This window comes from Manis javanica, chromosome 1 (assembly GCF_040802235.1).
Source record: "Manis javanica isolate MJ-LG chromosome 1, MJ_LKY, whole genome shotgun sequence".
NCBI lineage: Eukaryota > Metazoa > Chordata > Mammalia > Pholidota > Manidae > Manis > Manis javanica.
This window is the reverse complement of record NC_133156.1, coordinates 80993712-81020922: the sequence shown is the minus strand read 5'-3', so window position 1 is coordinate 81020922 and position 27211 is coordinate 80993712. Positions and strand designations below refer to the sequence as shown.

Here is a 27211-nt window from a genome sequence, read left to right as displayed (position 1 = left end):
ATTGGGTCCTCCCAGTTGATTCTACTGCTAGAAGCTCCAAAACTCAATTGTTTTCTTAAGCCCAATTCCATGAATTCAGAATTCAAATTATCATGATTTCTTGCACTGAAAAATAAATACAAAAGCTCAACTTGTTGCAGAGATGAAAAGCAGTATTTTGGCTACAAAAGCAAAGTTAACTTTTTTTTTCACACAGGCATTAAAAATGACTCAGAAATGGAGCAAGAAATAGTGGAGAAAACAGTAACCTGCAGAAATTTGAAACAGTGCATCCATTTCATAGGCAATGTCCTTCATTCAAATGATTCTATCTAAAATATTTCACAGAAGAAACTGCCCTGTGTTCAGTTTCCCCTCATCTTTTACGGTAGCTGAAGTCATTCCACTGCCACTTAAGTTTGTAGTTACAAAAAATTTACCTGTATCTAAAGACAATATTCAGATCACAGTGTTCTTCCACCTAGCAGTTAAAGGTGCATTTGGAAAGATAACCATGTTGAGAGAGTCTGACCATTCCACCCTCAGAGGATGTATGTTTCAGTAAATTTTACAAAGTGTGATGATTTGTGATACAGACTTTTCAGAGTAGCAGAGATAATTAAAATTGAACCTAAATGGAATTTAATCTAGATTTTGAAAGGCAGTTACTATTGCTGATTCTGAAATCCTTAAATTAATTCTCCAAAATCTGTTTCATTGTAGAAACAAAAAGCTTTTCAAGACAGTAGTATTTTGACTGGCAATACTTTTTGCAGGGACAACTCTAATTAAAAAAAAAAAAAACCCCGCTAAAAACAGTCAGAAGTTCCTATTCCACACATAAATTTCAATTATGCTAAGTGAAGGCTACATTTTTAAAAGAAAAAGTAGCAAACCAAAGAAAAATACTGTGCTATCCATGGGTCGATATTATAATAACTTAGAGAAATGTATGCTTGGTCCTAGTCTTCAAAAATAATTTTGCCAATAGCTACCTTAAAGAAAAAAAAGGCTAAAATATAGCATTATAAGGGGATGCATATTTCAATGAAAGTGAAAGTACATTGATAATGTAGTGGGTAAAAGCATTCTGGTAAATGAGAAGAGCATAGGTAGAGATTATTTAGTCCAGATCAGGCACTAGTATTCTCTGACATAGGTCACAGCACACTTAGGAGAGCCTAATAATTCAAAACATATGATCATGGGAGAATTAGAATTAGACTAGGACTAGAGGAAAAAGCAGTGTCATTGACACCAGATAAAAACAATTCATAAATAATAATACCACCAACCACTTTGAGGCATTGAAGAAGTAAAAAAAAAAAAAAAGGAATAAAAAAAGTAGGGAAAGCTACAAGCAAAAATATTTCAGAGGGTTTGAAGTAAGCACTGATAGAACGCAGCTCTCGCTCACCCACACAGCCAAGATCAACCCCAGTTAATGTTTCGGATCATGGGGGGGCCATTTATGATTCTCCCTTTATGCAGTTTTCTGATTTCTGTTCATAGACTAGCTGCAAGCTCTTAACCTAGGAAAATCTACAATTAAATAGGATAATCTGTTTTGATGACTTTTCTTACTGACTTAATGTGCTAGCTAGACAACTAACATGGTCTGTTGGCTTCCCCTGTACAACCCTTAACAAACCCCTGAAAAAAAGAAAGAACTTGGGGAAATTGTAGGTATGGGGGGGAAACAATTACTGAGCAAGAGGGGGAAGCAGAAAGAGAGAAAAAAAATGTATATGTTTCTGTGGACAATTTGTACATTTAGTCAATCCTCATTATCTATAGATTGCAAATTTGCAAATATCCCTACTTGCTAAAATTTATTTGAATCCCCCAATTCAATACTCACAGCATATTCACAGACTTGTGATCATGTGTACAGTGGTAAAAAAATCAGTCTCTGAATGCGCTGAGGTCCAATAAGAAGACACTCTACCTTCTTGTTTCAGCTCTCATACTGTAAACAACTCTTTTGTGTTCTATTTAGTGCCACAGTTTAAATATTTTTGTGCTTTTTGCTGGTGATTTTGCTGTTTAAAATGGCCCCCGAGTGCAGTGCTCAAGTGCTGTTTAATGCTTCTAAGTGTAGGAAGCCTGTGATCTACCTTGTAGAAATAAGTTTTATTTAGGTGTGAGGCACAGTGTTATTTATAATGAAGTGATAATAAAAAGAGTACATGCCAACATTTGTTAAACACAACCAAAAGAAAAAAAAATATTGATTAAAAAGTGTAACTTTGAACAGAATATATGTAAATTAGAGTAAAACTAATATTTAATAACTATTTGAAGGAAACTTTAAAAACAAGGATATAAATGTGATCTGAAAAAATGGAGAGGAATTTTATTTTCTTGAATAGGACAACTTACTCTTATAAAAATGCCAATTCTCCCTAATTAATGTATAAATTCAAAGCAATCCTACTCTTATTTTTAGTTAAATGTTTTAATAAATATACTTAAGGTTTACATAGAAAATAAAGACCACAAATATGTCTTAGACAAATACATAAAAAAGAATAATCAGGGGAGACTTTTCCGACCAGATATGAAGGTAAATTATAAGGTCATTGTAATAAAAGCCAATATTATCACAAGAACAGACAAATTGACCAATGGATCAAAAGAAAGTATGCAGAAAAAAGCAAATGCATATCTATGAAGTTAATATATGAGTTAATCCAAATTGGAAAAGAAGATTTGTTCTTAAATATTGTTGGGGATAGTGGCTCATTTTGTGAAGCAAAATAAAACTGGTTCACAATGTACGTACAAAGTTCCATGCAAAGTTGGACTCTAAATGGATTAAAAACCTACCATGTTAACGGAAAAAGAAATGTAGGAAAACGACATTGTGAATGAGAAAGAGGAGCATTTTAAACACATATCATAAGCCAAATAATTATGAATGACCAAAAAAAAGGCATGTGACAGATTGAGGGAAAAGATTTGCAATGTTTAAAAGTGATAACTATTCAAATTGCTTTAAAAATTAATTTAAGCTAACAGGAAAAAGGAACTTCAATGGGAAAATAAATACAAAGGAAACAAATAAGTTTACAGATAGGAATTTTTAAAAACCATGACCAACATGGAAAGATGCTCAAATTCCTTAGTAACTCGAAAATTAAAATTAAAACGACAATAGGATGTCAACAAGCTCTCTCTTTAAGCTGGAAACCATTAGAAACCTAGAAAACCTGTGTTGATGAGGATGTGGAGTTATAGAGACCACCTGATTCTGCAACAATGCCCATTTTGGACTTTTCTTATTTAGGAATTTCCCTTTTGTTCTTACCCCGTGAAGGTGAAGGTGGTCTGTTGCAGTCATTCTGAGGAGCAATCTGGCATTATTTAGTAAAATTTAGTGTATTTACACCCCTGGTCCAGCAATCCCAAATTCTTAACACAGGGTTGAATAATTTCACCATGGCATTATTTGTGGTGGTGTGTCAGGGCACTGGAGTCAATCAGCATATTTATTCCTGGTTGAGCAGACCGGTTAATTTGGATAAACGCACACCCCTAAGTTCTATGCAGCAGTTAGGAGCAACACACTAAATATCTACCTACTCACATGGCTCTTTTAAAAAATAGCACTGAGTAAGAAAAGAAAAGGAAGAAAAAAGAATATACAATATACCACACTTATACATTAAAAGTGCATGCAGACAAAATGACAATACACACTTGCACAGACCAATGAAGATAGGGGGCTATGAACTCTAAGCTCTAAGTCATTTGGCCCTATGCAACTGATTGAGACATAATGAAGTAATTTGACAACTCATATTGGAAACTATGATATCAGTAGAGACCTCCGTTCCCTGAAGACATGGCATTTTAGTGAGCCAGATAGTTCTTTATAAAAAGAATGTCTGGTCAGAAAAAGTCACTTACATTTCTCACAGATCAGACTCTAACGGAAGTACTTCGTCCAGAATTGAGGCTCTCACCTTAAGCAGAGCCCTAAAGAAAAGGAAGCATGCCTTGTGTAAAGAACTTGATGGGTGAGAGGCATGCAAATCAAATAATGTGCAGGGAAGTAAAATGAAACCATTCTACCTGGAAGCAGGTATCTCTCGTCAATTAATTTATGAGCTCTCTTGAAGAAGGGAGACAAGACACTGTAAGCAGCTTGGGTGGTGGGTGTGGTAAAAGCAACAGGTGGACCCTGTAGGCACATAGATTTAGGGTAAGAACAAAAAGGAAATTCCTAAATGAGAAAAGCCCCAAATGGGCATTGTTACAGAATGAGTTCCTTGCCTGGTATTTTTCAAGCAGAACACAGATAGCATTTGTCAGGAATGCAGAGAGATTCCCGTCTTTGAAAGGAATGCACGGGGATTGTCCCGTAATACCCCTGCTACCTTTTAAAATTTTGTAAATCTGAAGGCTTTAAAAGATTCAGTGCAAAGAAAAATTAAGTTTTAAGTAGTTTGTTTTCTTTTCCTCAAATTAGAATCAGTGACTCAAGTGGCTAAATAAGCTCTTGAATAAAAAAACATATCTGAGAATAATTTGAGGATTTTCTTTTTCTCTGGACTGTTTGTGATGCTGGTGTGTCATCCTTATTCATCAGTTCCCATTGAAGTTAGAAGGAGACACTCTGATGGCTCCAGGTATTTACTCATACATCATTCTGTTTTCATACCTATGATTAGAAGCTCTCCACAGCTAGGATCATGTACCACAGGCATCTGTTTTTCTTCATTGGGCTGGGAAGAACAACCCCAGGGTGTGAAATATTCAGAGGTGGAAACTCCCCATATTATCGTATGACTCAGATTTCCATAATAAAGTTGACCACTAGCCTTGTAGCATGAGTTCCCTCTAGCACCACTAGCATTTGAACTGTTTTCACGGTATGTTAGATCACAGTGCCTGAAAAGACAAGTTTAATTCATTCGGTTTCTTTCTTTCTAAGCCTTACTCCTATTTTCTTTCCCTTTCCCTCCATCAAATTCAAACTGTACCTAAAGGATTTAAGACACACTTGGAAGCAATTAAACCAGGGCTGGAGAGTCAAAAATTTAAAACTTGATTTTCTAAATAAATTGAGTAATGGTGAATTTTATGTCTCAATTCTGTGTACTCTCTAAAATAAGTATGCTAATCAATTTGTATTTAGTACCCAGGTAATTGTATAGTGAAAATGTAACTCAAGACCAGAGACTCTGCCTTTTTCATTTACTGGTCATTCAAAAACACTGAATTACACTTAGGCCTTTTTCACTCCAAGAAAACATACTGCCTCACATGGCAGCACTTCCCATTTTACTAAACTTAATGAAAGGATCAGAAACCTATTTGTTAAGGATTATGAGACAAAGAAAATAATGATATCACTAAAACAAGATTCATATTAGATGCCTAGGCTGTATATATATATATATATTGTTCCAGGGGTTACTGGCAGAAAACTTGTGATAACTAACAGAAAAAAGTTTGAGGGGTCAGCAAACAAAAGACCTCAGGCTAAATCCAACCTACCACCTGTTTTAAAAATACTATTGGAACACAGCCATGCCCATTCATTTACATATTGTCTATGGCTGTTTTCACACCACGAAGTTGTTGAGTAATTGTGCCCGAGACCATATGGCCTGCAAAGCCTAAAATATTTAATGCCTGGCCCTTGCAGAAAAATTTTGTTGATGTCTGCCCTAGATCTTCTGAAATCCTATGAAGTGACTTTGAGACCCTTAGTTAATCCTCAAATAATAAGCCTGAATAAATAAAGGTAAATAAAAGGTGCCCCAAAACTGGATGGAGAGGAAAGATACCACAGCAACACAGGGAACTCATCTACAGGAAAAGTGTTAGTGGGATTTTATTAATTCATTCATTAGACATATATGTATCAAGAGCCAACTATGTGTTAGTCACTCTGCCAGGCCCTGGGGATACAAACAAGAACAAAGAAGGTGTAATTCTTATCCTCCTAGAACCTTGTATAGAATTCACATATTTAATCAACTCTGAAACACATATAAAACTATAAACTGTAGTGAGTGTTATAACTTACCACAGGATGCAGTGAGGAATAAAAGCTAACAAGTTTAAGATGGACATCTGCTTTATTTTCCCTGAATTCTTTTTTCACTTCTGGTAACAGCGATTCTCTTTCTTTGGGGAGCTATGTCACCCCACTCTGAACTTGGATTTCTGGTACGACTTGGAAGACCACCCTTCCTCTACCCATGTGGTTGGAAAGAGGACACTAGTTTGGTTAGCTGGAAAAGTCCATGTTTCCAGTTAAAGTGATAGGTGCAGGAATATTCTGTGACTCAACTCTAACCAATCACAAGCCTTCCTCAATATTTATTTATAGTGGGGAAGGAAAATTCTCTTTCTTCTTTCCTCTTTGGTCATGATGCAGTAAAGATGTCAGCCCAAAGCTTCCAGTGGTCTTATTATCCTTCATGTGAACTTGCAGAGAGACATGGACAGACAGAAACAGAAATATATATAATATAAATATATATATATATATGTATTTTTATATAAAAATACATATAGATATTTATGTATATATAAGATACATATTATATATATATAAATATAGATATATAGAGAGAAAGAGAGACAGACACAGACACAGAGACAGAGATAGGGGTAAGCTCATGGTATTTGAGATCCTAGAGTCCATTATCCCCTGAAGGCAAAGATAAACCAGAAATGATCAGAAAAATAGGTTTTCCATGTCAGATATTAGGATAATTTTTCCCAGACCCACATAAAAAGGGAATAGTTATTGTTTTGAAATTGAGCTTACAGAAAAAGAGCTCATGAAGGTGTTTGCCAAGTATAATTTGGAACAAAATTGAGAGAGAGAGAGAGAGAGAGAGAGAGAGAGAGAGAGAGTGTGTGTGTGTGTGTGTGTGTGTGTGTGTGTGTGTGTGTGTGTGTGTGTAGGGGGATAGGTATGTAGCAAAAGGAGAATGAAAGTGAAATGAAATAAAAATTTAAGTAGTGGCTAATAGGTGTAACCCTATCACTTGGAAGTCAGAGACCACATACAGACACAAGGAAATGGGTATTTCTACTGCACCTTGGATTCTGGAACTCCTCACTATTTTTGTTTTCCTTATACTTTTTCAATATTTTTCCAGTTTCTGTGTGGACTGATTCACTTGCAGGCAGTCACTTAATGCTGGAGTTGTAGTTCCTTAGACTGGGTCCTAAGTCCCTCTGCTCCCATTGAGCAAACTCAGCCCCATCCACAGTGTTAATTACTGTCAATATTCTGAGGACTCCAAAACTAATATCTTGATGTTGGAGCACTCTTCTGAATTCCAGACACATATATCCATCACTCTATCAACATTTTCTCTTGCAGGTCTTAAACAAATCTTCAACTCATCAGATAATCAAGGACTCACGAATGCCTCCTCAAAAAATTCAGTTCTCTCATCCTAGTAAATGACATAACCACGAATCCAGCCAGAATTCTAGAAGTCATTATTTTTACTGCTCTCTCCTTTATTCCCAACATGGAATGTGTTAAGTTTTCTCAGTCTCCAGTTGCCATCTACTTAGTAAAATACCACCATTAGCCAGGACTCTATAGTAGTCTCCTAACTGATCTCCCCAAACACGAACACTCCCTCCAAAGCATCTTATTTTTCACAGAGATTGTCTCAGCTACTTCCATTTTAATTAATTCCCTGATCCATCCTCTGTCACCTGGCATATGTGAAGATCCACTCAGAAATGCTGTCACCTACTCTTGAAGACAGCCTAAAGCTCTCCCAAGTTTGGAATCTCCTCCAAACACTGGCACAAGTTTTTCAGGATTCTCTGGCCTGTACCTACAGGAATTCAGAGTTCTGCTTTACTGCTATTGGTTGTTTCACTCAACCAATGATAAGTGAGCTAGTGATACACGGATAAGTATTCTGAGGTGAACAAAGCATCTGGAGCATGAAGATTAATGCTGGATCTTTACAGAGAAGCAATGAGGAAGGGCCTCAGAAAGAAGGGATGAGCTATGAACAGCAAGGAGACAGAGGAAAAGGGGAGCGGACACCCTGACGGAGGAAAACACCTGATGCTCATGCTGAACTCCTCCATGGTCAGTGCCAGTAAGAAGCACAGCAGGAGAGCGAGATGAGAGGAAGTGAGGCTGGATCACTTGGAGAGGCCAGATTATGAGGATCTCCTAAATCAGTGTAAACAGGTTGGATTTTATTCCATGGGCAACAGCTAAATCTTTAAGAGAACAGACATGAAGAAGGCAAGGGCAGTTATGGATGGCCCTATTGGAATCTGGAGGCAGAACACAAAAATCACTGTTTTGTTTTATTGGATCAGTACATCAGTTTGGGCATATTAAGAATCAAGGAGGCCTTTCCTGGCTGGCTAACCTGGAGAAGTCATCATAATTTCTGATTTTGTTTCATAGTAAAACACATTCCCAAATCTAAACAATTAAGGAAAAAATCTTCAGAAAGACAATCCATAAAGTGGGACCATTTCAGCAGTTCTAAGCATATTTAAAATTGAGTTACTCAATATCAATACTTTTACCTCTGAAGTTAAAAGTTAAACATTTCTCTAAGTATTTCTTAAACCTATGATCTTCTATCATCCAGAGAACCAATTACTGATGGTTTTCAATCCCACTTTTGGCTCAGACATCTCAAATGCACCTTGTTTTTATTTATATTTGATTTTAGGCTTTATTTATCTCTTCCCTGGTTCTCTTTCACCTGTTTAAATATGAATATGCTCAGCAGGCAGGTGGTATATTTGTCAATATAGATAAATAATTTTTTATTTGTCTCTAAAAAAATTATTGGTCTTATAAAAATATATAAGTAAATAGCTCTTACGTGATGGAAAAATGAATTGTATGAATTAATTAAATCCAATTCCTCCTCCTTCAAAATGTCCTTTTTTCAGATTTTCTGCCTATTTTTTGGCTACATTCTTTGCTGCCTAGAAGGGGAGCAGAGAGGTGTGAATGATACAGTGTAATTAACAGATCTATAGATTATTCTGCAGCACAAGGTCTCCTGTTTCATGGTAAGAGCTGAAGGAATCAGATTATATACTTAACGACCTATCTACATGTGGGCAGAGCTCCAACTCACTACACTTCACTACAACTCAGGAGGAAAGCACAGCATACCATCTTCTAGAAGGAAGTACGCTTAATAGCCATTTTCTAACTTGCTTGCAGCTATTTCAGTTGTAACATTATTTCCAATTCAGGAAATGTTTTCCAATGCAAGAGAGAGAAAAAAGGGATATATTTAACAGCTCTGCAAAAAGAAACCTTTCTTTTAAACTTTGTTCTGTTCCTGATGTCAAAGCAGATTGCCCAACTAATTAAGGCCCTAAATTCTCAATTCAGAGCCCTAAGATTTCCAGAAGTCTTTGTCTTGCCTTGACCTTGTTTATAATCAGCCCAATCTATAAAGATATTTCAATTATCAGCTAGAATAATTCTCAGCTTAAGTTCTTCTCTCCTTAGGCAAGTATTTTCTCTTCAAAATCATATGCAATCAGTAAATCATGTAAGATAAGATTTGAGGCTCTGTGTGTCACGTGCAAGGGCTTGAAGCCTGGTTCCTCTGTAACTTTAGGCAAGTTACTTAGCCTCTCTGGGCTGCATTGTTAGGTAAAATACAGTATGTCCAGTTAAACATGAATTTCAAATAGAGAATGCATTTTTTAGTGTAAGTATATTCTATATCCTCAGTCTGGCAATTCTACTCTGGGCTTCAGTTTTCTAAAGTGTACAAAGAGTTGTGAAGGTTAAATGAATTAATCCAGTGCAAGCATTTATTATGGTTCCTGATACATGACGCCTCCTCACCAATTCTTAGCTGCTGTGTTGCTATTACCTTGTTCTTCAGGAAGTAAAAGAAAGCAACATGAAACTATCTTTGGCTAGTTTCCTATGTGCTGGGCAAAGAGGGACCTAGATATTGTGGGAGATACACTCATTTGTCAACACAGATTTTATTAGATGTGATTATGGGCCAGGGACTACCTGTTCTCATTTAGCCCTACAATCCCAAGCATTCCAGTTGTTTTCAGGCCCGATCTATCAAGGAAAAAACCCTGAGACTCTCATAAGTGAAGTAACTTGCTATAAGATAGTAGCTGGTAAAGCTGGTTGTTTTGTGGGACTCCAACACACAGGCTCTTATTCTAACGACTATCCCAAAATAAAAATTTGTTATCACTCAATAAAGACTCAAAAAGTACTAGAATTAAAAAAAATAATAATATAAGTTTGCTATTTAGTGAATATCAGTCTGATAAAGATAACTAAATAATAAGTATAAAGCACTATCACTATGTTTTATGACCTATCTCCCAAAGGTGCTGTAAATGTGACATTCCTAGCTACCCTCTTTTCACAAATAAGGCAGTGAAATTCAGGAACGAGGTGTCTCTCTTATCAGCATGCAGATGTTAGTGTTAAAGTCAGGACTAAAACCCAGGTGGGTTTTAAGACCCAGGTGTGCTGGGGCTGCCAGAATAAAATACCACAGACTGAGAGTTCTTTCTCAGTTTTGGAGGCTGAAAGTCCAAGGTCAAGGTGACAGCTTTTTGGTTTCTTCCAAGGCCTGTGTCCCTGGCTTGCAGTTGGCTGCCACGTAGCTGTATCGTCACGTGGCCTTTGCTTTTCTCTGTGGGTGTGCATTTCTGGTGTCTCTTCCTTCTCTTATAAAGACACCAATCATACTGGGTTAGGCCTCACCCTTACGACCTGATTTAATCTTTATTACTTTAAAGATCATAATCCAAATCCAGTCACAGTGTGGGTTAGGGCTTCAGCATAGAAGGGAGGACACAATTCAGCCCATTAACACAGGCTTTGTCATTTCTGGCCCTATCCATATTGTACAGATAAGGTATTTTAAATGATTAAATGAAAGTATTTTAAACAATGATTCTGTTGTTATTTTTTAATGGAGAAAGAAATATGTCAAATATGATAATGGATCCATTTATAAAGATCATAACAGATCTTTGAGTAAGTATAAGAATTTTCAAAATTTAACAACTTCACATAGACACTTGGGATTTGGTCCACTGTAATACTGTAACAGGATCTTGGGTTAAGAGAAAAACTATGAATCTGAGAGGAAAGTCTGATCATAGCTGATATAATATCTAACTTCAAATGTCAAGAAATATCAAGAATTAAAAATCCATTCTATACATGTACAAGGAAGAGATGGGGATGGGGCATGCACTATCTTATCCTAACACCTCCAAATTTGAAACTTCATGAAGTGTAGAAAGTGTAAGCAGTACTCTGTGGGTCAAACCAACCTCACATGTACCTACAAATGCCAGGTTAGACTGAGAGCTGTTTCTGCTGAATGAGTCAATGGATGATTCACAGGACTAGGGCTTACTCCTTCAGTCAGGTGGATTCTGTGATACAGTCTGATTTGTTTGCACTTAGCAACAGTGTGGACCAAGTAAGGGAAGCTATTATGGTAGCAGCTGGAGGAGAAATCTGTAGGAAAGATGTAAAAAAATCTTTCAACACTTAGTGAATGTAGGTAGAGAGCATTTAATATGGACACCACTATAAATGATTTGAGCTTCAGTATTGGTTTTTAAAAACACAGTCTGCACAGTGGTATTTTTATAGTCAGTGTCAAGCAGAGTCGTTTTTAGTTACAGCTTGCATAACAGTTCAAGATAAATCAAAGTGAACTGTTCTGAAGGAAAAAAGAAACAGCACAGATTTGCTAATACTGCAATCATTGCTTTGGCCAAAGGTTGCTTTGCACTGTGTCTATATAACACTCATTCAACAAATATTTATTAAGTGTTGATTATTTGGCAAATACAGTCCCTTGCTGGGAATTTATCAATGAATAAAACACTGTCCCAGCATGCAGCATGCCTATAGCATCTCCTGGGGAGAGAAACAAGGGCAGTGCAGGGTGTTTAGTGCTGCAAGAATCAGAACTGCAGTCTTTGGGTTCTGGAGAAGGGAGAAACATCTGTGCTCATCTTGGCTGAGGGATTCAAGGTAAGTTTCCCAGAGGAGATGATTTCCAAGCTTAGATCTAGGGCCAAGAAAGAGCTTGTTAAACAAGGAGTTGACAAGGGAAGCCTTCTGAGACAAGGGCTAAATATGCTCAGTGTACTCAAGGTCAAAGTAAGTGCAGCACTGGGAGCTGCTTAGCAAGATTGGGAAGACACGTGGAAAGAGGGAGTGTTGAGAGATGAACCTGGAATAGTTCTCAAGGGAATGTGCACACAATGAGGGTGAGTTTGGATTTCAACTCGGTTCACTCAGGATGTACTATGCAAAAATGGATCTAACAGGAAGACCAGATAGGGGCCGGTGAACTAGTGGAGGTGTAAGATCACAGTGGCCTGAACAAAATCATGAAGTGGACCGTTATGACATGTTTTGAAAAGATAGTGTTGACAGGACCAGGAATTGGATGTGGAAAGTGAAGGAGAGAAAAAACTAAATAGGTTCCCAGCTTTCCAGATTAGGCAACTTGTAAATCTTGGTGCCATTAAATAAAAGCAGGGAGTAGGTTGAATGAAAAATGGTCATTGGTATGTGTAGAATATTCTTTCATATTATTTATTCAAACAATCTTTACCAAAACCCTAATCTGTGCTTGGCATTGTGATAAACACTGGTACAGTGGAAAACAATATAAATAAATCCCTGTAACTCACATTCTAGTGATTTCTAAAACTAGGTAGAAATATCGAGGAGGCAAGTGGTTCCCTATTGAATAATTGCAAAAAAATATTTAGGAAGTAGTAATTCCTCTAATATCATATTTTAGGGTTTTCTCTTCCATTTCTGCTTCAAACATTTCTAAATAGAAATTCTTTGAGCCTATTATAATAAAAAATGATGACAACCAAATTGTATTAGCGCTATGTGCCAGACAATACTACACGCAGTTACTTAATTCAGATCATCACAACGAGCTTTTGAGATTGTAGTTAGGAAACTGAGGTTTGGAGAGGTAGAGTGATTTGCCCAATTATATTGGAGGGAGCTGGGATTGAACCAAGATAGGCCTGACTCCAAACATGTGTTACAAGTGAATTTGTTCTGCGACACCTCCATGGAAATGAAAAAACTTTGGGGTTTACCTTTCAATGGAGAAGACCTGTATTGTGTTAAGAATCAATTTTAATCTTGTTATGAAACCAAAGACTATATTGCTACATCTCATTCATTAAAATTACATAATGCCCTCATCTTGATAAACAGATAACCTCCATAAAAGTGAAAACAACTTCACACGGTATTTTTCTCCTATGAATTTTTTAAAAAGCTAATTTATTCATGAGCAAAAAATGAATAAAAGCATCTCCTTACCAGTAAGGTTGTGTTGTTAACATGAATTGCTTTTGCCTGATGGAGCTAGATAGTGTCCACTGGGATTATGTTTTCTTTCATATGCAAGTGCCAATCACGGAGGAAAAATGATTTCACTCATATGTGGAGTATAAGAAAAAAGGAAAACTGAAGGAACAAAACAGCAGCAGAATCACAGAACCCAAGAATGGACTAACAGTTACCAAAGGGAAAGGGACTGGGGAGGATAGGTGGGAAGGGAGGGAGAAGGGCAGGGAAAAAGAAAGGGGGCCTTACGATTAGCATGTATAGTGCGTGGGGGGCACAGGGAGGACTGTGCAACACAGAGAAGACAAGTAGTTATCTTACAGCATCTTACTACGCGGATGGACAGTGACTGTGAAGGGGTATGTGGGGGGGACTTGGTGAAGGGGGGAACCTAGAAAACATAATGTTCTTCATGTAATTGTAGATTAATGATACCAAAATTTTTTTTAAAAAGTGAAAAAATAAAATAGTCATTGGCCACCAGGTGTCAGTTCTATTTATGGAAATACCAGGGCTTTCTTTGCTTCCCTTAAATCATCTAGATGTCTCCTTTGGAGTCTTTATTGTGCTCTTCTCCTCTGTAGAGCAAGGAGCCCATAAAGCTTCCTCCTAGAGGCGTTTGTTATGGGTTAAATTGTCTCCCTTAAAGTAAAATGCTGAAGTGCTAACCCCATTACCTCAAAATGTAACCTTATTTGGAAACAAGATTGTTGCAGATATAAATCATTAAATTAAAATGTGGTCATACTGAGTTGGGTGGACTTCTAATCCAATATAACTAGTATCCTTACAGGAAGACAGCCATGCGAAGACACAGGCACACCATGTGAGAAGGCATGTAGAATTAGGCTGCTGCAATCCAAGGAATGTCAAAGATCACTAGCCAACCACCGGGAGCTGAGAAAGGTATGGAACAGATCCTTCCCTAGATCCTTCGGAGGAAGCACAGCCCTGTGGACATGGATTAATTTCATACTTGCATCCTCCAGCACTGCGAGATAACAAATTTCTGTTCATTTAACCCACTCAGTTTGTGGCATTTTGTTACAACTGCTCTAGGAAACTAAATTATCTTTTTTTAAAAAATGTGTTTGTCATTACAGTCAACTTTGCAGCATGGTATACTTTTAGAATTTTTACAAGTAATAGTCATAAAAAAAAATACCAAGAGGTAGAAAGGGCACTTCAGGTTATGTAATCCAATCTTTCCTACCTGAAGTATTTCTTTTGGAAGCATTCCTGACAGATGATCAGATGGCATCTGCTTAAATTGCTGATAACCAAATATTCCAGGACAAACATGATAGGAAATAGAGGAAATGTAAACTAGTCTCTGTCCTTGTAGAATTTGTAATTTATACTGGAGAAAATAATTATAAGCAAATACTTTACTAAGCTAGCCAGATAGATGGGAATAGGATTTGGGGGGATGCATGTGTCAGAAAATCCAACTTTGACTGGCTTAAGCAAATAATTCACATAACAGAATAGTCCATGGATGGGGTCAGTTTTAGAAGCAGCTTGATAAAGAATTCAAAATGTGTCGCCAAAATGAACCTCTCATCTCTCTTTGAGGTTGGCTCTAACCATAGGCTTGATCCCTTCCTGGTAGGAAACATAGAGAAAGTAACATACATGAGGCATTATAGCACCAACCAAATGAGAACAAAACCATCGGTGTCTTGGCAAAATATATGAATGAATGAGTAGTGGAATTTGCTTGGGTTACATACTCAATTTTAAATATTCACTGTGATTTGGAGCAATGGAAAACCCACCCCAAGAGCACAAGGAGGAGTTAATGACCCTAAATTGAGAGAGGAAAGAGGTGGAACTTGAAAGAAAAGTCTGGGTTCTCCTGACATTGTAAAAGAGATGTTATTGTTGGGAAGGTAGCCAATTTATACGAGATAAAAACAAATGCTATCAAATCATGTATGTTCACACATGCAGAAGGACATTTATTCCTCAGGGGCAACCTGAGAAAGTTCCATAAAGAAGAACATTTTTTCTGAGGTCTGAAATGACAAAGAAGGTAGAAAGAATATACATAGCTATGTAAAATGGCTGGACTATCATAAATCAATGCAGAGGTGCCTAAATAAGGTTATAACTTTAAGGAATGGTGAGTAGAGCTTAGGAGGAAATAAGGATGGAAGGAGGTGTGGGTTGGGGTGTAAAGGGCCAGGAATGCCACTGGAAGCAGTGCTGCCCTTACAGTGACAGCCATCAAGATTTGAACCAAGAGTGGCTGAGATTTGTTCTAGAAGAGTGACTTCAGGGGTAAATTAAAGAAGAGACCCCTTGGAGATCACAATAGTCATCTCAAGTAAAATGCAAAGATCTAAATTAGGACTAAGGAGGTGTAAATGGAGAATGTAACATTGATATGGTAATCCACAGATTTAGGGGGCAGGTGAAGGAGAAGAGCGGTGAGGAGGTACCTCTGAAATGTCTCAGAATCACTAGAAGAGAGTGCCTTTAACCAAGACAGGAGCTAATTTAAGGAACAAGAAAACAGTGAAGAAAAGATAATGAGTTCAGTTTTGGATATGTTAATTTTATGGTGTTTAAGTATACTCATGGGAAGACATTAAAAAAAAAGTTAGAAATGTATGTCCGAAATTCCTGAGAAATCAAGAGATTAAAATGTTGGAGGACTTTTTCTCAGGCCGGCACTTATCTTGCAGCAAGAGCCATCTGAAAGGCAAACTACACAGATCCTGAATTCCTCCTTTGCCACAACCATAAAAATCTTCACTGTATTTATTTCACTGAAAATTTCCCCCAACTCAGTGTGTGTTCTACATTTCTGTCTTTTGTGGCATTCTTTGTTTTTAGACCCCTAAGCTCCTTGGGGTAAGGACTTTTGTCATTAATTTAGCACAGCTGAATATATTACATAGTGCCATGTGTATTTATAGAAGTTTGCTAAGTAATGATTCAGATTTGGTAATCAGCCCTTGAGATGATCATATGGTTATGCAGATTAACACTTACTATGCAAAAATCATTTCCTATAGGGGCAGATGTGCTGGTCTCCCTCTTGGCAAATTTTTAGATCAGTGTATTTCTTGCACTGTGAAAGTCAATTTAGAATTATGCCTTTGATTATCTTCTTGTTGCCTAAGGAAGCCAATAATGCAGGACCTTTCTATGGTGCTAAGCTGCTGAAGGTAAATATGCCTACGGTTTTAGCAGCAACTAATTCTATAATTTAAATGACACAAAATGCCTTTTATTGATCTAGCAGCATAGTGATTTCACTTCTCCAAGTCAAAAGTCAGTGGTTAAAACATTTGAAGTATTTAGCATATAGTCATACAAATGCAGTTTCTACATTAAGACATATTGAGATTCCATTAGAATGGAAAGAAAAGTTTTTCTTACCTTTTTTTGAAGATGACAGATGCTTCCAGATTTCAGATTTCAACTTCTTTCTAAAAATAAGAGGAATGTTATAATCTCTTTAATTTCTTTCAACATTCCAGAAACATCTGAACTGTAATTTGAAAAATACTGGTAAAGACTCTGCATTAATTTACTAATATCTATTAAGTAGTGATTCTATCAACCTAAGCTAGGTAGATACCAACCCAAGTTAGTAAGAAAGGAGGGGAGGAAATGGTATTCGAGGAAAAGAGGGAGTAAGAGGGCAATTTGGAGAACTGAATTTTTCATTTCTATAGTATCGGAATACGACTGTGACAAAGTAAATTATTTTAGAAAGAAGCCTATTGTTCTAAGGACATTTTCATGCTTAAATCTTTCAACACGCTCTGACGTGAAATTTTGCTATAATTTCATACCTGGCCTCTCAGAAATTCTTAACCATTCCTCCTTATTTATCATAATCATCATCCTAGCTGATTGAAATCTTAGCAATATCTACTGATCTGAAGTTGAGAGACAACTCTAACCTTATTTTTTAAATCTAGCAATTAAATGACATTATATCCTGATTTCCCAAAACAACCTCAATAACAAGACGAATAGGTTCGAGTATCCAATTATTCTGGGATGAACATAAAAATAAACACCACTACAACCGAAAGTATTAGCAGAAATGCTAACAGCCCCACAGTAACAGCTGCCGCTGGCCCCGAACATTATTCAGTCTGTGGTTTCGTCTTCCTCCTCCCTCCCCATTGTGGGAAGGGGTGGGTGGGAGGAAGGCGGTAAACAAAGTTTTGCTTGGGTATGTGTCTATGTGTATTTAAATCTCTCTTCTTAACACTGATCTTTGTAATCGACTAGAGTAAAAACTGTAAAAAAAACAAATCCTTTAATACTACACAGTGGTTATCTTTTTTCCTTTGTTCTTATTGATATGATTTTGTAAAGATTCATGAAAGGAACGGCTTGGTAGTTTTGTGTTTTTGAAGAGCTTAGTTGGAAAATCTCTGTCTAGCCATTCTTGCTGAGGATAACTGACTAAAAGCAATGTGAAAACACAGAGTACCTGTCCTCATGTGTCCAGATTGATAGCTTCTAAATTAGATATACTCAGAAAAGGAGGTTGGCTGGCAACCAATGCCTTTCTCTTCCACTTTCCCCAAACTGACGATGGAAGATTATAAAAAGGGACACATTCTGATCAGAAGACAAAACTAGACAACTTGTGGGTGGTCCCACAGAGTAGAGTGAAACAGGAGAGCTAGACCACAAAATACCAGAAAAGCTAGAATGTGATGCTGAAGCAAAAACACAGAAATTTGGCAACTTTCTAACCACCTCCCACCCCCCACCCAAGTATTCCATTTTGCTTAGGAGACTATTTCTACGGTTTAGGAGAAGGGGGAGTAGGACACATTTCTCATGTGTGTGCACTTTTCTAAAGAAAACTATGTAGGCAGCATCCATTGTGTCTGAGCAGATTTAAATGTGTGAATGTATCAAACACTTTTTAAATTTTGTAAGCATTATGTAAATAAAGGCAGGAGAGTCTCAGTTCATTCTTTCTAGTGGCTAGAAAGCTGGCATGCGATTGGATGGGGTAGACTTTGCAGTACTTCAGAAGTAAAAGTTTTGGAACATAGTGAGAAAGCATTAATGATTTATTCAAGTTCACAGATGAACAGTTTTAAAGAATTATTCAAGTCTTACAATAATAGCTGTAAATTTACACAAATCAGGGTTATTGTTATCTGCATTGTTTAAGAAGATATTATCTATAACCTTGTAACAGACTTACTTTGGAACAAATACTCAAAAGCAATATTATATGAATATTATGTACTTATTTTATCAGATCCTCAGAAATGTGAAATTGCAATAGTCATTTGTACCAGTTAGCCTGCTGGGAATTAGAGGATCTTGGATTTTATACATTTTATTCTTTTTGCTCTTTATCATAGAGAAGAGGTGAGAAGAGGTGGAACAGTTCTAACTTTAGAACTGCCCTCACTTCCATTCATGGTTTACAGTTGCTGGGTAAAGTGCTCTTGAATTCCTAAGCATAATAAAGCCAGATCTAGTTGTTTATTAGCAGGGCCCCCTTTCACTCTGCCTTCCCTGTTATAGATTTCACTAAGTAAACACATGACACTCCTCTTTTTCAACTGTGAAGCTACACAGTTAATAAATGAATAAACAAAGAATAATCTCTCTTATAAGTCTATGCATATTCATTAATGAATTATTGATCACTATCCCAGATGTGGAGCAGATTCTCTCTTTTAAGGGGCCAACTAACCTGAACCCCTTAGTGATTGTTGCCATTCCTCAGTGCAGGCTCAGGATTTGCTGTATGTCTTGATTTTTCAGAGGAGTCATATTTTTTTGTTTATTTTGATTCACTCAGAGTATATAAGCAAAATAACATATCTGGGACATCTCCAATTTGTTATCCCTTATACACAGGTGAATCAGCAAACAACGGCTTATCAAGTGTATAAACTTGGATCCAGTGATCACTCCAGAATGCCCTGTCAGGGAAAGAGGATTCTGTGTATCTTCAAAGAGCTTGTCCCTTTTGCCTTTGCCCCATCCTTCTTACTGCATTTCTTCTTCCCTTACTTTCCCTTCCCTTCTGCCCTTTTCAGTTTCTCACCTCATCACTCAGTCTTCCTTCTTTCGCTTTCTCACATCCAACACATACAGACCACAGCTCTACTCCAAAGCCTGTGCCCTTCTGACTCTTCCCTTATACCTTTTTTCCATCAATTATTCCCTCTTTTTCCTGCAGCCTCAATCTTTTCCTAACTGGTAACTCCAATTTTTAAAAAAATTCACATTCCTTTATACTGTAAGACTATTCTTCCAAAAAATATGTTGCTCTATAAGAATCTTTTTCTTCCTCTTCTTTTCCTTTAAACTCTGAATCTCTGTCATCACCAAATGTCTTGAAAGCATAGTCCATGTTCACTGCTTTTATCTCCACATTATCCATATACTTGCTCTTTAAATGAAACAAATACAGCCTTTGAAAAATACTCTCCTTAAGGTGTGCCTCTTTAAGTTCTTTGACTTCTATTTTGCCTACAACAGCTTAGCCTTCCCTATTTTCCTTGAATCAGTTTCCTGCCTTCAATCTCTGTGATATTCCATTATCTTCCCACTAATATTTAAATTTAATTTTGAAAAATGTTTGGTATAGTTTTTATGACATTTAGTGTTGTCAATCATAAGACTAAAAGATATCAATTGAAAGTTGAAAAATGCATCAAGTCTTTTCAGCAAATGGTGCTGGGACACTGGACCTCCACATGCATAGGAGTAAGTTATACCCGACATCACAGCATAACCAAAACTTAAGTCAAAATTGAAAATAAGCTTAGGTGTTAGACCTAAAACTATAAAGCTTTTATAAGAAAGCATAGGTATGTAAATCTTCATGGGCATGGATGAGACAATGGTTTCTTGAATATGATACCAAAAGCACAAGTGACAAAAGAAAAAATAGATAAATTGAGCTTTATCAAAATTAAAAATCAAAGGACACCATCAAAAAGTGAAAAAATCTACAGAATCTCAGAAAATATTTTACAAATTGTATAACTGATAAGGGGACTTGTGTCCAGAATATATAAAGAACCCTTACAACTCAATAATAAAAAGACAAATAAATAGCTCAAATTTAAAATGTGCAATGGATTTGAATAGACATTTTTCTAAAGAAGAGATATAAATGGCCAATAAACAAATAAAAAGATATTCGACATCATTAGTCATTAGGTAAATGCAAATCAAAACTATGATGAGATACCACAATACACCCACAAGAATAGCTAAAATTAAAATGACAGACAAAAACAAGTGTTGAAAAGGATGTGGAGACAGTAAAATCCTCAGACATTGCTTGTATGATTATAAAATGGCACAGCTACTTTGGAAAACAGTTTGGCAGTTTAAATATTAAACATGAAGTTATCATGTAATCAAGCTATTCCACTCTTAAGCATAACCCAAGAGAAATGAAAATATGTTTACACAGAAACTTGTATACAAATGTTCATAGCAACATTATTCTTAAAATAAAAAGTAGAAACAACACAGTCCATTAATGGATGAACAAAATGTGATAACTATACAATGTAACATTACTTTTCATCAACAAAAAGGAATGAAGTATTGATATATGCTGCACTGTGGATGAACCTTGAAATCGTTATGCTAAGTGAAGGAAGCCAGTCACAAAAGACCATATTGTATGATTCCATTTATATAAAATGGCCAGCAGAGGTAAATTCATCATTGCTCCATTATGAATAGCACTGAAAATTAGTTCCCAGCTGATGGGAGGAGTAGGGAATAGTCACTGCTGATAGGATTTGTTTTGGAGTGCTGGAAATGCTCTAAAATAAGATAATGGTGATGGTTGCACAACTCTGGAAATACTAAAAACTATTGACTGTGTACTTTAAAGGAAAAACTGGTTGGAATATGAATTGTATCTCTATAAAACTGAAAAAATATGTGAGACTGCAAAGAGGAAAATAAAAATCACCTACAAACTCACCACCCAAAGGTGATCTATCACTCTGAATTTAGAAGAAATAACTTCTCTGACTTCATTTTGTTTTTCGATCTGTAAATGGTGTATTAGTAAGAAGAGGATAAACTGTTGTTACAAATAAACTCTGAAATTTAATATATTGAATATAATAGGTTTTTTTTTTCTGGGTTCATCTAATAGTTCAGGAACTTTGTGTTCAGACTGGAGGCAACTCTCTTCTCAGTGCTCTGGGGATGCAGGCTCTTTCCAGATTTTACTTTGTTATTTGCTAGGGCAGTGCTTGGTCAACTTTCTCTGTAAATGGCCAGCTAGTAAATATTTTAGGCTTTGCAAGCCATAATATCTCTGTTGCAGCTCAACTCTGCCGTTGTAACACAAAGCAGCTATAGATGATATGTAAATGAATAAGCATGGTTGTGTTACAAAAAACTCTTTTCAAAACAGGCAACAGGGAAGACTTGGTGAATGGGCAATCGTCTGCTAACGCGTGCTCTACAGTCTTAGAGCTCACATGCATCAAAGGAGTGTATCTGCTACTTCAGTGCTCAGCCTGTATGTTGTATGCACTATTCTGCTCACATTCTCCTGGTGAGAACAAGTCAACATCTTATGAGATCATACCTATCCGCAAGAGGGACTAGGGAATGCCGCTAAGCATCTAATTCTTGGCTTCAGTTCTTATGTAGAAGGTAAGAGTTCTGGTGGAGAGTTCCTCATCTTTAACACGTTATGGTGCTGCTGTGAGGATTAGTAACAGCACCTATAAAGTGCTTTAAACACAAAAGCATTCAATATGCTATAGCTATCATTCTGATTATATATATATATATATATATATATATATATATATATATATATATATATATATATATTTAACAAATATTCCCATCATTTTGGGGGCACAACTTAATTGTTTTATGAATTATTGACTTTCCTTAAGATCTGTCGCCTACTGTTGTTATCCACAGACTCTCCACTTTGTTTCTATTCTTTACTCAAGCCTAAAAATCTCTTAACTCTCAGATTTTAAAGGAGCACTATATTCTGGGGTCTCCCAAGTTTAAAACTTCTGAATCTTTTTTGGCTCACCTTTGTACAGTTATTGACTCCCTGCATTTTCTCCAGTTTTTGTTGTGTTTAGTTTGTTTTCAGTGTCGTTTGTATGCCTTCTTTGCTATTCTTATTTCCATGTTCTATTGTTGTTATTAGTTCCCTAGGGTGGCTGTAATACAGTAACACAAGCTACAGGACTTAAAATACCAGACATTTATTGTCTCGCAGTTCTGGAGGCTGGAAGCCCTAAACCAAGGTGTTGGCAGGGACATGCTCTCTCTGAAACCTGTGGAGGAATCCTTCCCTGAGTCTTCCTTGCTTCTGGTGGTTTGCTGACAATCTTTATCATTCTCTGGGTGTGGATGCATCACTCCAGTCTCTGCTTTTGAGGTTGCATGGTGCCCTCCCTGTCTCTGTTCACATGCTCATCTTCTTATAAGGACATTACTTAAATTGCATTAGGGGCCCACCCTACTCCAGTACGACCTTATTTTCATTAATTGCATCTGCAAAACTCTGTTTCTAATAAAGTTATATTTTGAGGTATTGGCAGTTAGGACTTCAATGTTTCTTTTCAGGGGCCACACAATTCACCCAGTAACTCAAAGCCATGGCTCAAGCTTTTATTACCTATTTGCTGGACAACTACAGTAGCTTGTTCTTTCTTTTTTTTCTCTTCTTTTTTGAGTACTCAAGTATTTTCTTATTTCAATATACTTTTCAAGGTCAGAAAAGCTCTTCTACTACAGCATGAGTATGACGCACTGGGCATTGTAAAGTTGCTGAGTAGCCTTTAGTAAATGACTTAGTTCTCCAAATCTCAGATATTTCCTCTGTTGAACAGAAATAACAATATCTACTTCACAGCACTGTCATGAAGATTAAATGAGGTCATGCATGGGGCCATACCTACCATGTACAGTGCCTAATATGTGGTCAAGGCTTTCCTCAATAAACAATGTCTGAATTCGTAACCTTAATTACACAGTTCAGTTACTTGAAAATATTAACATCATGGACTTGTTTTATTTCTTTGACTATCCCATGGGGATCAGTATTGTACTGCCCCTAAGAGACACTCAATAATCACTTACTTTATGAATTTTTGAAGGCAAGACATTTGATAGGAAGCAACTAGTCTTTAAAGTAACACAACTTTAAATATAAGAAAAGAAAGTTTGAGGAAACTGGGTCATAAAGGGAAATAAGGAAATAAGTATATAAGACAAGGTTGAGTTAATTAGTGTTCTTTATGAGTCATACCAACAATATTTAGCTTATATAAGGAATATGTACAATATTTCAAAGTTGGCTGTTGAAGGTAAAAAAATCTGTTTTACATTTTAAAGTAAGCAAATGTTCTTGTAAGTAACGACATAGTACTGAGGAATCTCAGTATTTTCTTGTTTTTAACCCAACCACAATCTGCTTTCATGCATACTCCACACACAATACCAATTCTTCAACTTACTTTTCTTTGAAAAATTACACAGAAGTCTAAGTAGTGTTAGTCTCATTGCTCTTATCTTCTAATGTATGGTAATTTGAAATCAAATTGCTAAGTTTCAGAGCTGAACGAAGACAGTGAATATTCAGTATCCTTTATAGATAAGAAAATATTACCTGGAATAATTATGTGATTGAGCTCATACTGCCATTTGGTGCCAAAACCAAGATTAGAAGCCAGGACTCCCATTAGTGATCCCTCTTCTTTCGCATGCATCCTTGCAGTCAAATGGGCGATAATGAAGAGGAAATCCACGGATGGCCCCTTGGAATGGGAGTTCTGGGCAGAGGCCCTCCCACTCTGATATAACGGTTGTGGGGGGCCCATCCTGCAGAGTCATCCTGCACATGGAACATTAATATTGCTTCAAATATTTTTTGCAAAGTAAATAAGAAACCTGTGCATAAAGTAAGGCTGGCATCAAAGCCTTAGAAATAACCAATTCAGGGGAAAAAAATGGAAAAATAGGATTAAAATATTTCATTCCTTCATACCTTTAACGTATTTCTCAAACTTCACTGTGCATGTGAATCACCTGGGGATTTTGTTGATGAAGACTGTGATTTAGTAGATAGACGGCAGGGCCTGTGAGTCTGTATTTCTAACATACTCTGGGTGATATCGTTGCCTCTGATCCACGGTCACACTTTGGACAACAAGCTCAAGAATGCAGACAGGTTACAATCTCTCTGATGCCTGGGAAGTACCAGCTTGGTCCACAGGAACCACAGAGGATCCACAGTACTTGCTTTCTCTGGCTCTTCTTTGGCCCTTAGCTGTCTTCCTTTAATATTATATCCAGTGTTTTTTACACAACTAGAAAAATCTTTTTGTGGGAAGGGTTCATAACTCATATTTCTTTGAATCTCTAGTGCCTACCAAATGTTGGTCACTTAGAAATGTTTATGATTGATTATAATGTTAAGGGAAAAAAATGTTTGGAAGAAAATCTGTATTCAAAAAAGGAAGTCTTTTTAAAAACACTGGTTCTTAACCATAATTTGAATCATTTTGTAACCATGCTATGTTATATCTGCTAAGACTTTAGAATGATATTGTAAAATATGTGATTTGGCTTATTGTACGTATTTAATCTATGGCATAATACTGTGTTACTTCTTTTGAGAGAGAAATATTAATTCCCTTTATAATTTCTTTCCTATCTGAAACTGGAAATAATCATGATAAATTATACACAAAAAGTGTTTTGCATATGATAACCATTGTTACAGAAAAAAATCAACTAAAATTCAATCCATTTCAAATAAGGAATAATATTTTGGAAATTTATATTGAAAGATGAAAACAAATATTATAAAATAATTTTGTCTATTCAGTTACTAATAACATTCACTGACAATATGTACTAATTTTAGAATAAACAAGGTGTTTTGTTTTGGAAAGAGGCAAATTTTTCCAGTAAAATTATTTAAGGCAGATGGGACACCTTTTCATTTCTCTGACACAGCCTGATCAGAAAGAGATACATACTTGAAAACAATACTCTAGTGATTCATCTGGTCTTCTTAAAGTCTCTCTTGGTTTTCTGACATCCAAATATTCTCTTTTACAGAACATAAAACATCCTTGTCCTAGGAAATTTTCTCATTTGCAATTGGTAACTGGTCTCATTCTTCTATATGCCAATTTGTCAGTGTTTTTGTTTCTGATTCCAATAATTCTTCCCTGTAACTTTCAATGAATGAAGTTACAGGTTTTTGCTTGAAATGCCAGATATTCCCAAGTCAAAACTGTGAACCACAAGGAAATTTATTAGCACACATACCTGGACATAGATGATGTGCTCCAGGTACCATATGACAGGTGCTCAATGACCATCAAGAACTAATGTTTTTTCTTTTTTAAAAAATTTTTTTTGTCTCTCAGCGTACCTTCCATATCTTAGGCCTCATCCAAAAGCTTGGTCCCTCATAGTTGTATGATGGTTTCTAGGGTTATTTGAGGATTATTTATTGAATTCCATTAGAAAGAATAAGAACTCTTGAAAGAGAGAACTCCATTCCTTTCAAAGCCTAGTTGAACAGATAGCTGCAGTCAAAGTTTTTCCCAGTTTAGCAATAGTTAGTATGCCAGGCACTTGGCATTTAATAAGAATAGTCTAATAGGAATCCCTTTTGGACATGAGGGTTGTGTAGGTTCCTGAAAAAAAGAATCAGAGCTTGGTTTAGAAGGAGGAAGTCAATGTCAGATAATTTCAGGACACAACGATTTAACAAAATTTAGCATCTTATACAATATTCAGGTTCATGTTACAACACAGTCATTCTGCCATTGATTTGTACTGTATTTCTGACAATCAGTTGAAAGTGGTTAATAAAGAAATAATAATTAGAGAGTAGGTGCCCAGAATGTTGGGCAGGGACAAATTTTCCAAGTGATCAAAACATTCCATATTTTTGTGTTATAAAAATTTTGCTATCTTACCGATCTTCCAACACTGGAAAAGAATACTTACATACCAAGAACCCATCATATTTTAGATATTCTGCATGTTTGTGATTTATTAGTTCCAAAGGAAAATAAGCAAGTGATATTTATTATGCATCAACAAAGAAGAATGTAGAAATTGACAACCCAAGGTGCCCAACTACATTTGTGCTACAGGGAAGATGACAAAAAGGACCACAACTCTTTCATATGTGGGAATGGAGTGGATCAGAGGCACTCCCTAGGACAGTGGACTATCTAAGCATCACCGAAGAGTGCAAGATCACTAGGAAAAGCTCTGTCTTTGGTATTTTTCACTGGCATAGGAAATTATATATATATACAATGGTATTGGATGGGAAAATTATACTCAGTTAAGGGAACTATATTGTATCTGTCTCTTATTTGTGTGACTTCCCTTTTTTTTAAATTTTAATTTGATCTGTAGCATTTATGAACCTATGTAAGGATAAGTTATGTTCTAACAAATTTCTTTTGTACCTTGCTGTTATAGAGCTATGCTGAACTGATAGACAAAGACAGTGGAGAAAGATTGGTGTTTTTCAACATACCTTGGAGACTTAATCTGTGAAAGAAGATGACCCTCAATATTGACATATTGCTTTTCAAGTGTTGACAGTTAGAAAGGTGAATGTCAGTGGTGACAGGTACACACAGCAGAGATATCAGCCAGCAGCATAAATGCCTTTGTCCTTGATCATAAAGTAACAAGCACAGGGTAGGGCCTAAGGAATGCTAGATTCTGACAACTAAGTTTCTGTATAACTAAAGAGGCTGTAACATAAAGGTCAAAATGTAATATCAAAATAAAAGAATCTCTACAGGCTGGTGGCTAGGCAACAAGTAAAAGACAGAGGCCCAGAATAAA

The 27211-nt window shown here is 36.4% G+C and overlaps 1 long non-coding RNA gene across 1 annotated transcript in view; it reads right to left on the bottom strand.

The window, feature by feature from the left end:
* The window catches only part of LOC140848428 (uncharacterized), a 44259-nt gene extending 20212 nt beyond the window's left edge, over nt 1-24047 (bottom strand). The window contains exons 1-2 of the long non-coding RNA XR_012129269.1: nt 23991-24047; nt 16748-16797 (exon numbers count right to left, since the gene is read on the bottom strand). This is a non-coding gene — a long non-coding RNA (uncharacterized lncRNA). The remainder of the gene's footprint in view (nt 1-16747; nt 16798-23990) is intronic.
* Between the last annotated feature and the right edge of the window lie 3164 nt (nt 24048-27211).